The 15452-nt window shown below is 38.5% G+C and overlaps 1 protein-coding gene and 1 long non-coding RNA gene across 13 annotated transcripts in view; one reads left to right on the top strand and one right to left on the bottom strand.

Moving 5' to 3' along the window:
- Positions 1-15386, top strand: part of LOC135413444 (uncharacterized) — a 106241-nt gene extending 90855 nt beyond the window's left edge. For 3 of the 4 annotated variants that reach the window (XR_010430236.1, XR_010430235.1, XR_010430238.1), the window contains 2 exons: positions 1847-1884; positions 8609-15386. This is a non-coding gene — a long non-coding RNA (uncharacterized LOC135413444). Of the gene's footprint in view, positions 1-1846; positions 1885-6845; positions 7090-8608 lie in introns of those variants that run through there. The other variant, XR_010430237.1, reaches the window with a different exon arrangement.
- The window catches only part of LDB2 (LIM domain binding 2), a 221027-nt gene that overhangs the window by 22326 nt on the left and 183249 nt on the right, over positions 1-15452 (bottom strand). The gene's annotated exons all lie outside the window — the stretch shown is intronic.

Below are 15452 nucleotides of genomic sequence, written 5' to 3'. Positions count from 1 at the left end.
TATGATCTTTTATACTGCATTTGGTATTGCAGTGAGTATCAATTTCAGAGAGCTTGTCAGGACAAAATTAAATTTTAATGTAAATCAGAGCAGATTCATTGATTTCAGCCTATACTGGATTTGGCTGGAGTTCCACCATTAGGTAGGGCTTAAGGTTGGTCTCTAGTAATTAAGAGAAGGAACTAAGCTCTTTGTACCAAATATTTTTTACTTAAGCCTTGTCCTGTGAACTAATATCTCCTTTTTACATCCAATTGTAGGTTATGAATTGACATAGAAACTCAATACCCATTGTTTTATCTCACTGTGTTTCAGTGGTCTAGTGCAAAGCACATGACATTTGAAAGCTTTCTTAATTTCATTTTCTCTTGATAGTTCAAAAATCATACAGCTTACAATTTGTTCTCATTTCAATATTGCTGTCTCTGCTTCTAACACAATCACCAATTTTATTTCTTACACAGTACCGAGTTAAAAACAAAACAAGGGTAACTTTGGAGACTTGTGTACTTCAAAAGAGGTTCGTTCCTCTCTTATTCTTTGCCAAGCGCATATACTTAATAATCAGAATTCTTTAATAATCCACCATCACTGCCAGTCCAAACAGTATCTCTAGGAAACAGCATCGGAAAGGTCTATTTCCTTGTTTGCTGTCTCCCATCACTATCACGTGTGATGTTGCTGCATGACATTTCCTTCCTCTCTATTTCTCCAAAGGCAAACAAGGCAAATTCAGCAGTTCTGAGTTAAATCCTAACACCTGATATTTCTGATATGCAAACTGTTAGCTTTTCTATTTGTGCAACAATGAGACCTTATCAGTTTTGCCGCTTTTCATTTTGACTATGAAATGCATCCACTGTCACTCTTCACCTGTGTCCCTGGCAGCTCCCTTAGGTTCAGATGGAATCCAGTATGTTGTTTGTCTTGTTCAAACTACTGCTGATTCAAAACAAATCACAGCATTATAAAAAAGATCACGAGTGTAGGGACTGCATTTGAATGCTGACCATTTTTAGTGTGCAGCTGTATTGCAACTTGGAAATAAGTTTAGAAATGTTTTCATGGTGAAGTGGTCTACAGACAGCAAATGCTGATTTAAAGATACTGAAAGTGGAACAATAGGAGATGCTATGCCTGGCCAAAATGCAAGTCTAAAAATTTAGTGGTGAGATCGAAGTTTTGGCTTACTGTGTAATTTTTGAGGCTACTTCAAAACAGGTGCCACAGATGAAGACAGTCTTTATATTGAAAACCAAAACATCACCTTCGCCTTTGATTTCACAAATTCACTTCCATACATTGTGCTATTTTCATGTTTCCTTGTATAAGAAATCATCTTTCCTTCATACAATAGATACACATGAAGATTCATACAAACTGAGGCAATACAACTGTGATTCATCCTTCAGACTAACATGTACATAGCAACTCTAATTTTATCTACAACCTAGCAAAAAGAAAGCTTTTTCCAGAGTATAAGCAGCTAGCTCTTCTGTGTCATGAATCTCTTCCCCCATCCATATAAAATCCTCTTGTTTCTATACTGCAGCTCAAGCACAAATGCAGTGTTTTTCACATAACCAGTTCTATTTTTAGCCTGAATTGTAGGAAGTCTGCAGCATTAATAAATGGAAGAGAAGTACAGAACTACACCGCATGATAATGTGCCAATGCAAAAGCTAGCTTGGCCTGTAGCCGATGAACTGTGGTTAGATGTTCGAGCAATGAAAGTAAAAACACCACTTGTAATGGAATGATTAATAAGCTGACAAACTTCCATGCATTTATTTCATACTTTTTGAATGCCAATCTTATTAATACCAACATATTTTCTTTTTATTAGAGATCTTTCAGCCTGAAGCACAGAGGATATGTATATGGGTATGTATTTTTATACACGGAGTTGAGGTTTGCTTAATTCTGTGTTCAAATAGGAAGCATGATACTTTGCAGTGCAGAGCTTGACACAGGAAAAAAGGAATAAGGAAGGAGCTTTGCTTTATAAACTAATAATTCAACTCCACTAGGTATTAAGCCCATTCTTTCATGATTTGCTCTCCTATTGACTCTGCAATTCCCTTGTTTGGTACCAAAATTCTGAAGGCAAAAATCCTCCAGAGCTGTTACACAGAGGACAAAAGTTCACAGTTCTTACAGGGACACAGAGTCTTCTGTAATCTCTTCACTTCTCACCCAATCCACAAAACTTGTCCCAGCACTGTTACGCTGTGGACAGATGGATGTTTATATAAAAGACCTTGTGTCTGAATAACATTCCATTTTGAGGTTATATAAAAACAGCAATTACTGGAAAATGGAACTTTTTAATTAAACGTATTTGAAGAAAGTAGGGATTAATGACTTTAAAGTAGGGAGTATTTAATGCTTGCAGTCATAGATCATCCTCTAGTGAAGCTTTATTATCACCATCAGGCAATGATGCTTTTAAGTATTGATAGCATGTACATTAATAATGCTTCAACTGTTTTCATGACACTATAGTTAGCAACACAACCAATGTACACTATACCTATTATTAAAATAGTGCTTTAATAATCTTAATTCAGAGCTACATCTTCAAAATACATAAGGATACACTTCAGATCAGGCTAGTTGTCCCTTGGCCCAGTGAAGTGCAGATAAGCTACATTTTGAATCTTTTTGGTAATGCTGATGTATCAACTGTTCCTGATAATTACAGCAGAAAAATGTAATAACTGCCCATCTGATCCTCTGATTTGTAGGTAGGAAGGAAATTATTACTTTGCACTTCAATTAAATACAGGCAATAAAACATAGGCAAAATTATTTACTGGCTCTGAAATTGTGCCTGCACAGATCACAGCCTGGGTCGTGCACATCTTAAAAATCAAACTGCAACTCTATACTTCACATGGATCAAATGCTAGATGGTGAGTACAGAAGCCCACGCACAAAAGTCAAAAGAGATGAAAACCAAACCACTAACATTAGGTTTGTTTTTCTGTTAAGGATTTTATTCAGGTACAGCAAAATCAATACTTGTCCTCTAACTGTACACAGTGTACTTGAGCTGTTCTGTCAGGATCTATACAAAAAACAGAGATGGAATTTAAGGTGGGTGGATATGATGATCAGGTGGAGGTAAAACACACTGGCACGTGCAGTCCCTGCTTCCCCGAATGACTGCAGCTCTGTGGGGGCACTGTGTACAGCAATGGCACTGCCTTACACCATCCACTCTCACAAGTGCTTTGGGGTCCGAGTGTCTGTGTTGAGAAAGCAGCCCTCAGGGAAACAAAGCTAACATTCTTCCTGAGAGGGAAAAGTGCCATGACATGGCAGCCATGTCCAAATGGGGATAGTCCAGCCTCTTCCCACCCACCTCACACTGCAGCATAGCATAAACATAAAGATGGAGAAGTACCAACAATACCAATGAACTGACAGTTCCCACACATTTAGAAAAATCAGATTGCCCAATCTGCCTGGTTGCTTAATAAATTAGATACCAATTATTCAACTGTGTTATAACACATGATGCTGTACCTCAACTTGGCTTCCCCTGCACTAATCTTCTGAGACATGAACTGACTAAGATCTGTACTCCTTCCTTGTCCATGTCCAGAGAGACTTATATCAAGAAGTCAGCTAAAAAAACAGGAAAAAACAATCTTCTTAACCCTTTCCCAGCTTCTGTTTTTCCCTCTCTGGTATACGAGCCCGTTCGGTGATAGTTACCAGCATTATCACACACAACTTGGTGTGGCTGTTGTCTGGTCCCAGTGTCTGTCTTGATATGTCTGTGCTGAATTTCTGGGTTAGTTGTACAGGTGAAATGGAAAAAGGAGAGAGCAATAACACACAATTGTTTTACAAAAAGAAACCTTTCAGAGGTTGTCAAATTACTTAATCCACAGACTACTTCGATGAATAACTGAGCTGCCAGCTGAAAAGGAAATGTATTTTCTGGGAAGTCTTTCAAATTCATCCACTCATTTGAAGTTCTCAATAACAGCAATATTGAAAAAGGTCTTCTGTGTATGTATCAGTGCTACCAACTGCAGTGCAGCACTGCTCCCAGTGCTGTTAACTGTGTGACTAAGGTTGTGCTTCAGTAGCACAGCAGCCCTGGTGTTAAAGCTCCTGGGTATTGGTAATCCAGAGAGCTGTGCTTGTAGAAATGAATTTGACCAGTTCAATATTTTTTGAAAATATTTGACAAATTACTTTTATATCAGAATGCTTCATGCCATATAAGGAATCATCTGCCAGTTTGATATCAGCATCAGGTCAGGTATTGGTCAGCATAGACAAAAAAGCCAGACTAAATTCCACAATGGATGCTCTGTTAATATGACAGAAATGTAATTTTGCTCCTATCTGGTCCATTCTAAGTTTATATGGCTTGATGATCCAATGCACAAGGATACATTACTAAAGGGCATGGAACCACAGACTTATGGGTACATTATAAAATACAATATTCCCAAATGAAATAGGTGAGGCCCATTCTCCAGATCTCAGGGCATGTGCCAGTGCAGCACTTGTGTGCACACAGCTCAACCCTGCCTGCTGCCAGCAGAGGGTGGCCCCAATCACACTTCTTACTGAAAACCATCCCTTGCCCAGGCTGCTTCAAGAATGGCACCAAGACAGGTCTGGGAGAGAGCAAGGTGTCATGGGATAAATTGCAAAAATGTGCCAACAGCTCACCTGGGTGGATATTCATATGCCAGCTCTCAACAGTGTCATAGGTCTGTCTGGTTTACCAGCAGAAATGCAGCCAGAGAAAGTTATGCCAAGAACATCGTCTACACAATGACAGCTGCAGATCTGGTGACTGGAATGCCCAGATTTTTTGCCATAGCTAAGAGAAACTGGACTAATTGGACAGAGCTACATTTCTGGATCAGGAAGTTACAAAATGTGTGATCTCTTGCAAATAGCACTGTCCATACATGACTGATGCATGCAGTCAGTGTGCAGTGGGTCCCAGTGCTGCTGGTGACAGGTACAGCTGTTGTTTTCAGAGTGGTCACAATGTCTTTGGAAGTTCACAAGACACAGTGTATGTCACTGGAAACTCTGACTACAAAAACAATTATGATTTGGCTTTTTATACTTTATTTACATTAAAAGAATACAATTTGCACTTTATTATGTGAGCAAGGCAATGTGAATTTCACTTCTGGCACATGGTTTGTGTAATTTTGCCTATGCTAACCCATCTATTTTCTTCAGGCAGTGTAGTGCTTTTAGAGAGCAAGGACAGATTTTGAACTTTTTTTTGCTAGTGTGATCACAGTAATGTATCCTCTATGTTCAAAACAGCTTTTTAATGTGTTCCAGCTAGGACTGAAAATATCACACAAGTCACAGAACAATCGTCAAATTCTCATTATCACCCCCAGTGTCAGGAGAAGTCAGTTTTATGGAGAAGGAGTTACTGAGACCTTAAGATTCCTGTGGTGTTTTCTTCTTTTCTTTTTTTTTCCATGAGAAAATAGCCTCTTGGTAGAGCATGCAGCATCCAGAAAGACCTTCCAATGGTTCCCTGAACTACTCTATATCCCATCTATATAATAAGGAAACTAATAATTCCATAATTTGAAATGGGTACTGCGAGGATACTTTCTGCTCTTGCCAAACACCAGTTATGTCTCAGTGAAATGGAAGTCACTAGGCTCAGTTTGGCAGTAATTCAGTAAAATACAACACCCTATGATATACACAAAGTCTGACTGGATTCTTTGCTGATGCTTTATGTCCTTTAACACCATCTATCTGTGAATCAATGATACTTTTATGAGTATTTTTGAGGTGTTCTGACACTATAAGAACTGAAATTTAAACTAAACAATGACTACTTTTTACTCATTTTAAATACTTTTATGAGTATTTTTGAGGTGTTCTGACACTATAAGAACTGAAATTTAAACTAAACAATGACTACTTTTTACTCATTTTAAAGAGACCTTTCTAATTTTTACAATCACATTCCAGAATACTGTCCTATTCAACACCTAAACAAGGGACACAGAAAATTCCTTTCCTTTTTTTTTTCTTTTTTTCTTTTTTTTTTCTTGCAACTAAACCAGAATTTTTCAAGTCTTTAAAGATGGGACAGTATTTGCAGCTCTTATGTGTCATCTTACATAGGAATTCTTACATAATCATCAAATTAAACTTCTGTGCAAATGTCTTTTGACTTCCAGAGCCATTATCTTCTGTGGCACAGATTGTGAAGGGCAATTATTATCAATTAAATAAGTAACAATTCATTTACATTTCTTATAGCAATTTATATTACAAGGGAAAAAACCTTAACTTCCAATATTTAAGCAGTCTTGATGAAGAGAAATAAACACATATTTTGAGGGGTTGAAATGGGTTGGTATATGCTAATACACTGTATGACACTTCAGAGAGATGCACCAGCACTTCCCAGACTACCGCAATAATGGGATTTTTTCCCCTGTTTTATTGTTCCTATGTTTGGCAATGCACAAATCCAATATCATCTTTTGACTAATACACATATTTTACAATAGTATCTGAACAATAGAATTTCGCAGCTTTTGATCATATTTTCCAGGGAAGCATTTGTAGTAACACTATTGATCCAAAGATCATCTGAAGGGTTCCAAATGTCTCTCATCCACCCTGGTCAACACAAGAGATTCTTAGTAAGCCACTACAATGTCTAAACCATCTAAACCACAGTCAGTCTGTGTCTGTATCCTGGCGACTGTGTCCAAGACCAAACTTTGCATGTACTCAGTCACAGCATCCAAGCACATTTTAAAAACCTGTGCTTCTCGTTTTCTGTGTAATAATTTCCATGCTTGTGTTTCCTATAGTTAAATAGCAATTGCTATCTGAACCAGACTCCAGAGTAGACAATATTAAGCTTCACAACCTCCCTCACTCCTAAAAATGGTAGATGAAAAAATCAAATCTCTGAGGTCTATGAAATGACATCATTCTTCCTTCCCTCTCCTGGCTGCAGACTTGTAAGCACCCAGATTTTTGTTTTCATAGCTTTCTGAAATGATTTTCTTTTCCCAACTATATTTCAACACACAGTCCCATGCGTCTACTATCCTTTCCCCTTCTGATATTTGGTTCAGCAGATGGTGCAAATGAACTGACATATACAGTATTTGCTTAATCCTATGCTCCTTTGAATTGCTGTTTTGAGACTAATGCAGCTACTTTATTATTGTGAATTGTCTGGATTACATCCTTGCCTATATTAATTGATTTATTTTGTTTTTCCCAAGTGGGTTCATTCTGGGAGATGCTGCTAAAGAATCATGCAGTTTGAGGAGCCCTTTGGTTAGCTCCAATGAAAGGTGGAAACTCTTGCTAAAAAATTTCCTGAAGTCTAAGAGATGACACAAGGTATAAAACACAGCCAGAGCCAGAGATTTCCAATCATTAAAAATATTCTGATACTGAATGGGAAAAGTATGAGATCATTATGGCATGAGTCAATTGATCAAGACATGAGGATTAATTAGTCTGCAGACACCACTGACCAGCAAAGCTTTAGCAGGAATATGCTCTTTCAGCCCCCTTGTTTCTAAGCTTTTAATTAATTTTGCAGACTGCAAAAGAGCCCTGATCTGGGTGTTCTGGGAAGCAATATGGTATGTGCACCATAAAGTGAACATTTAGGGTGTGGAAAACATGAAACATTATGGCGATATTTTTACATTCATAAGTATGTCCCAGTTTCCCCAACCCCTCAGCAACCTGCAGCTAAGTGGAGAAATGAGTTAAACTTTTCTTCTAAGAAGACTGCAAATGTTTGCATCCAACCTGGGATTGAATGGTCCATCAAATATTGAATAAACTGCTACTTGGAAAAAATCCTAATTCAGAGATGTTAGTGCTAATTGATTGGTTTTTTCTACTTCTTCCCCTCCCCCAGAAAGCAAGGCCAGAAGAAATCCTGTGGAAGGTTTAGGAAGGGACAGGATCCAAAGGACACTATGCTAAGGGTTCTGTTTCTTAGGTGGCAATGCCAGCTTAAGCAGCACCATGCTGTTCCCACTGCTGTGCAAACCCAGTTATTTGTGTGGCTGTACAGCAAAACAGCTGGGGGAATAGATCTGTCCAAGCAATAACTAAGGAAATAGGCAGCATGTGGGCAGAAATGTGTGGCTGAAACTGGTGATGTGGGACAAATGCTCCTTAAGAAACTGGTATAGATGAAAAACCCATGTGTGGGTTTTTGAAAGCAATTGGATAAGGTTTTCTGCTTGGTGATAGACAAAGGCATTTTTAAGATTGTGTTCTAAGCCAGATCCTCGCTGGCTTGTTTAAGGAAAGCTATCTTACTTTAGCTCTATCTAATTACTGCTGATTATCTCAGCTCCCCAGAAAGGGTTATTCTGGAGCAGAGACTGATGGTAGTGTAGAGGCTTGTGGTTCTCAGGTCCTGACTTAGAGGAGATCTTGGGGATCACCCTTACTCCACTGTGGCTGGGTAGCATGACTAAGATGATATAACAGCTGGGGACCAAATCTCTTTGGCCAGAAGCCAGGAGAGATGACGATAGAGAAAACTGCATTTAGTTTTATATTGCATTTAATTTTCTTTTTATTTGTTTTCTAGTTTTCCCAGCAGCCAAGTATGATGAAGAAGAGAAAGGGGTATTTAGAAGAACCATTTTCCTGATCCAAATCCAAAGAATGGACATTTAACTGGCAGGTTGAGCCAAAGCAGTTTTTTTCTTATTGATAGAAGCTAACCCCAATCCTGGAAAAGTAGCAACAGCGGGAACTCACCTTCATCTAGGGCTTGGTATTGCAGTACTATGTAAAGTACTAGGGGCATGCAAAAAGACTATGGTTGTTCAGCCATTTAAGATTCAAGAGACTGTATCAGAGTCTACAACCTACACTACAACTTGCATTCTGTACTCAGAATTTAACACCTGGGTTCATTCCAGGATGGGAAGAGGCAGCACTGGGCACAGATAAGACTAAATCTTTAATTTTCATGGCTTTACTTTCCATATTGATCATTTGTAACCTCACGTCTCCCAATACTTATTACATGCCGAGAAGGCAAATTAAAACAGGCTGGCCATGGGCAGAGTATGGCCATAGCTGAGGATGGACAAGCTTTTCTCCCAGTCGCTGGGTTTTACTGCATGCACAACGCTGCATCCACTCTGAAGATGATCAATCCCTACGCCAATACCACTGATCAGTGGAGTAACAGGTTTGCATAGACCCTTACATCTGACAGAGGAAAGCCCATCTTCTGGGCATGACCATGTCAAAAAATCATTCTGGGGGGAATTCCTGCAACATTCCCTTAGGCAGAAAGGTCAGCTAGTGCCTAGCTGCCAGGTGGGCAGCACCCAGCTGACTGCCACGTCCATTGAGTACCTGGGGCAGCAGGCACGGCCACACTGTGCTGCTTCACCCCATCAGCACACCAAGTCCCTGAACAAGGAAGACCACTGTGTGCTTGTTATGAGATGCGTAAGAGGTCTTAATCAGACATTCAGAGAAAAACCTAAATCATGAACGCTCCCTACCATTTTATGTGGGAAGATTAAGAAACTCTCTCTGCTGGTCACAGAAGAAAAAATATATAGAAACTCTGCACGGCCTCTAGAAAAGACTTTGAGCCACCTAACAGTCTAGCAGTAAAAAGAACCACTATCTTTTTTCCCTATTATTGACTACAAAATAGCTCAGGGTTAACAATAAGCAAAATGAAGGTGCAAAATACCAACCGCATGTGCAGGCTTGAAACAAAAGTTAAAATTATATCAAATCAACAATTACTCATTCCCATGGTGTTCCACCTGCCCTCATCAGGTTATAAAGAACAAATGTCAGCGATAACATACAGGAAAAAGGTGTTCTTCTGATAAGGAAAATAGCTTTGTAGCAGTTCCTTTGGGGGAAAATAAATAGTCTTCCTTCCCTCCTTTTAAAAACAGACCAGCTGATCTATTACTAGTTTTGTGCAAAGTTTTGCACAACAATGTCCTCAAACTGCTGTTATACTTAATTTGTGTCTTGGTAAAATAACGTCATAAGGTCCCAAGATTATTATCTCCGTGATTTTCAGATAAGACTTTCAGTTTATGTGTAAAAATATCTTTTTCCTAATTGCTAGTACTGCAAACTCTTGCTTAGAGTTTGAAAGTCAAGCTGTGTTCCTTCTGTTTCATATATCAACACTGCACTTGGCACTTAACAATTGTGTTGTAAAATGCGACTCAGAAAGGAAGAACCCCTGTAATCTGTGCAAGCTGCCTGACTTTGCAGCACTAACAGAAGACATCAAAGGGTAAATTCTTTCTTTACTCAGACAGACATGTAAGGACTAGAGACAACCAAGAAAAGCTGTTTTATTTTTTTTTCCCCAGATTTTAGCCCCATTTTGTGTACCCAGACACACACTTCCAGGTGTTACAGGTTCTTCATAGCATCCAGGAGTTGTCCTCACATAACGGAATGTGTTCTGTTATGTACCAGTTGGACACTTTGATGCTTGGCTCTACACGCCTGCTTCCAGTCTAGGCTGGCCTCTTCCACAGAGGCAAGTTTCTTTCACTTCTGGAAGCGTATATGGGAGTGGAATAAAAAGAGACTGCCATTTCTTCTGCTAGCTGACAGGGAAAAGTGTTATTACCTACTGTGATCCCAGTATTCAGAACAGTATTTAGCATTTTCCTGTGACAGAGAGATACACACAAGCATGTGTTTCTGTTAATATGGGGAAAAAAGCCAAATGAAATGCTGATAATGATATCAGGGAAAAAAATAGGAGAGCTGGTCTTCAAGCTCATTCTAGGTCTGTGACTACAGTTTTAGCACTAAAGGGAACATCAGAAAAAAAACTATCCCAGCATCTAAATATTCAACTTCAAGAGTATGAGCCATAAAAGTCCTGTCTTTCACCTACCTTGGTTGAGGTGAGCCTGGCACATACTCAGACAATTCAGAATTCATATGCTTAAGTCCCCTAAAGCCAAGAAACCTAGGTAAATGAAATGTGCCAGTACAGTTCTGTGGCAGTGAGGCCAACTGGCAAGGAATGTCCCACCTTCATAAAGTTGAGCCTTCTCATGCACCAAGACAGAAGACCACATACAAACTCCCTCCCAGCAGTGGACTCTATTATCATGCTAGCTCCTGAACTGTGCTGAGGAATTCTTTGAGAGTCAGTAAAGCAGGCAGGAACAGCTCTAAAAGAGTACAGCCATTCCATTCAGATACCCAAGAACACCACTGGATGCTGTTTACAAGGATGAACCTAATCTGGGGGTTTGAATAGACAAATGAGCTTAAGTATACAGAAGTACAAGTTGAGTACACAGAGGAGCAACCGCTAACACCTTCACTCCAACCTGCTGTTCAGTGATTCTTTAATTAAAAAAAAAGAATCCTGAGAGCAGACTAGAGAAGAAAGGTCCTCATACTTAACCAGCCATGCTCCCTGTCAGCTGAGACAATCAGGCTCCTTTTCCGACCCAGGGAACCATGTCCTCCTAGTTGCATAATGGCCCAGCCTCAATAGGTTGCTCACAGCACCCACTATTTTTTTAGCATGTTCATGGTGTATCAGCACACAGGGCTTTGAACTCCCTCAGGCTAAGGAGAATATTGACCCATATGTCACGACTTTGGGGCAAGGGTTCTGGAATACCAGATAAAGCCGGGCATCACCTACCGCCTCTCATGCTGTGCTGTAAAAATAAACAACAGAGTGGCTGGCTGAAAACAGGATGGCACAGATGCCTGTGGTGTCCTAAGCAATGAAATCTAAAAAGATAAGCCTCTAGCTGAAGGCTGCAGTGAAGCCACAAAGTCTGACTGTGGCTTTATGTCCTTCTAAGCATCCTAAACTCCTCAACTGTGCAGTGGATATAAAGGTTTTTATAACAATATTGCTTGAATAAAAAAAAAGGCAAAACGATCAGACACTGTGATAATGGGAGTGCAGGTAGATCTAGACTTTCAGAGTCCACAGAAAATGAGAAGGCATAACAAAATTCATTATAGGAAATGGCTTTACTATGCTAGAACTTTCAGGCACATTTTCAATGCTGACATGGACATATACTATAGCAAATGTACATGGATGAACTTTTTTCCCCTCTCCATAATTATTTCCATTTTATAATAGCTGCAAGAGGCTGCAGGCAATGTATTTTCTTGTACTTTTTGGATGGCTGAAGTCATCTGGTTTTTCTGATGCTATGCAATTTATTCAAGGTGTTTAACACTGATAACCAACCACAGATGCACTCCCTAGACTTTCCCATTGCCACAGTAACACACTGCCTAAACCGGCCAACAATTATAGGGGTGTTTTTTTCCAACTAAACTGAGGAAAACACAAAATTTTATATTCATACAAAATATCTATATGATAAGCAAAAACCCCCAAAATAATCATAGATTAATCCCTTCTGGGTTTTGTTTAATTTTTTAGAGCTCTGCCAAGCAGAAGGTTGATTGTTCATCACCAAAGGTGTTTTCTGCACAATGTCAATTCCTATGATATTCTATAGATTCACACAGCTGTATTTATTAAAACACAGAGAGTTGAGTGTTAGTAAATGGATGCTTCTAACAGCTCCTGCAGATTGGAATAAAGTAGCTAATGAGAAGAACTGCTCATATTGCCTTATTCCTAAGGCATGGACCATCTTTAAGCTAGACTATGATGACAAATGGTTGTTTTCTCCTTTATATACATCACCTTCCATGATTACAGATATAGACGAATAGCTCTTTGAACTGCATCCATAACTAACCTCAGACACTGTCTCAAGAACTTGATTCCAGCCTTACTAGTTGAAAGCTGAGCAAAGACGAATTGTATTAATTGTTTGGGAAAGCATATATTCATGTACCCAAAAAAACAAGTGTGAGAAAAATGTAAGCAGATCAACTTTTAAATGCTTTGTCAAAGCAAGCCTGAAGAATATTAAATGCATTTACTTCTCTTCTTTTCCCCCTGTTTTGACCTGATTTTTTTATACCTTGGTATAATTCTACTGAAATCAACAACCCTCTTGCAGCTGATATCCTTTGAAGTTCTTTCTAATCTAATTTTTGTTCAGAAAGAAACTAAGAAAAAAAAGAAAAAAACTTCGAACAATGAAATCAAACACTGGAAGTTAAAAATGTAAGCTCCCTTTAGGTTCATACGAGAATATGAGTTGGGGTAAAAGCTGACATGATTCATCCATCTTGAGAAGTACAGCCACAACTTCCACTTACACAAAGGTATTATCAAGGACCAGTAACAGCCTTTATAGCAGGTATCAAAAAACACTGCTTTCCTTAATTTTACTTCAAGGAAATGGAGACAAAAAAAGCCTAAAATATCGCTCCAAACCAATCACTATTGAAAAAGTATTTTGTTTTATATTTAGATCCTTTCAATGATTTATCTGATTTTCTTTCCTCTTTAAGGAAGTGGTCTTTAACAGAATTTGATGCAAGAAATGTGGGAGGACAGTGTAAGTAGAGAAGTGATAGCATCTTCATAGACAGCATCATTCTCAAGTCCCCTTGGGGGCTACAGTGCTTTGGCTTATGTGGGTAGATTTTCTTTCTGCTGCTTTTCCTCTTGCTTCATGTATTTCTAATTTCTAATCCCTGCTGCAGTGTCAGTGAAAAAGAAAAAGACAGCTCTTGAAGACTTTGTGGTCTTTTTATGGTTTTTTTGGTCCATAAGGGAGGCAGCCTTTTCCCTCTAAACTGGATCTGTACTCAGAAGAGTCTTGAGAACTGCTTGGCTGCTCCCTGTGATCTCAGCAGAACTGGCCCGATAGCAGAGGCTTGGGAGCAAGCCTTGGAGGTCAGACTATGACAGTGTCCACATGCCCTTTGCTGCTGTGATTAGTCTGATAGTGTTCATGCCTTGTATTTCTAAAGGTAATGAAATATATAAATACCATGGGAGAAACTTTGCACCCGCTTATGTCACTCTGGAGGAAGGTCACTACTTTTTGAGATGTTATTCCAGCTTGTATACTTGTGTGATTCAAAGCAGAAATTTTCCTTACCATTTATTATGGCAACAGAAAACTTACTTCAGGTAGCAAAGTGGTCCACAGTAGGAATCTAAATATTAAAATAAGACCACAAGAATCAACTTATCCATACATTAAACTAGAAAGAATTTGAGGAAGCTGAGAAATAAAGAGACCAGATGGTCTTCAAAATACAATTAGACACCAAGAAGGTGCAGAAAAGAAACAAAAAGTATCATGGATATGATTTTGGTGATAACATTGAAAGACTCTGAGAATATACATTTTGTTCTGAATCATTTGTCATTCTCCTTACACTCTTAACTATAATAGTGAGAAAGCTGTATTTCATGTCCTGTTTCTTACTGCAATTATTTTAATAAAATTAATTCATTTTTAAAATTACATTGTTCAAGGGCACTTATCAATAGAATATATGACATGGTCTCCTTTGTAAGGCTGAACATCTCATCTCACACACCGTGAAAGAAAATCAGTAAGGCATCCCAGGATACACTAGAATACCAACAGGATGTTGGGAGATTTATAAAATAGAAACTTGCTATTAAATAGACTATAATATTTCAAATTACACCATAGCTCTAATACAACTTGTCAAAAGCTAATCAGTGAAAAGGTCTCATGTAGTGTTTAGAAGACTGAAATTTACTTCCTTCCTTCCTTTGCATATCACTATCAAAAGATTATTCCATTTTAAATTTCATTACTTTGAATAAAATTGGTAACTCCCTAGAAAGAAACCTCTGCTTTCTTATAGCCTTGAGATCTACATTACCTTGTGGTATACACTGGTAATACTCCTGATGAAGCTGAAGCAGCAAAGCACCAGAATGAGACAAGGTCTGCTCCAGAGAGTACTGTGATCTCTGCCTCATCACCAATACCATTCTGTTTAAACAGTGCTTCTGTTTTCTTTAAGATTTTGATCCAGCATGACTGGGTCCAATCCTTGCTTTATAAACAAGATGCTATAAAATTTCAGCTAGGGAATACTGCTGTGGGTTTTGTTTTCATGTGGCTTATACTTATTTAATGTAAAATCATATCTTGGGTAGAAATGGTGCACAGTCCTTTAATTAACTCAGCTCTAAGTTTTGCCTGAATGATTAATAAAATGAGAAAATTCTCTGTTCTGCTATGAAAGCTCTTTTCTTTTGTATTCCTTCATTCTTTTCTATTCTTAAACCCTTTCTTCAAATCAGATTCCCAAGCTGATATTTGTTCATTTGGGCTCACCTAAGAACTATATAGTCTGTGGTTAATCAAGTTAATTTTCTTTTGTCACAAAACTCCAAAACAAAATAACAACAAAAAAAGCAATAAAAGTAACCATTTGTTGTTGTTGTTGTTCATGAAGCATGGCATTTTCATGGCTAAAACCGCCTAAAGGAATGGAGAAATTAATTTCAATAAATTGGATTT

This window comes from Pseudopipra pipra, chromosome 4 (assembly GCF_036250125.1).
Source record: "Pseudopipra pipra isolate bDixPip1 chromosome 4, bDixPip1.hap1, whole genome shotgun sequence".
Classification (NCBI taxonomy): Eukaryota; Metazoa; Chordata; class Aves; order Passeriformes; family Pipridae; genus Pseudopipra; species Pseudopipra pipra.
This window is presented reverse-complemented; position numbering and strand designations above follow the sequence as displayed.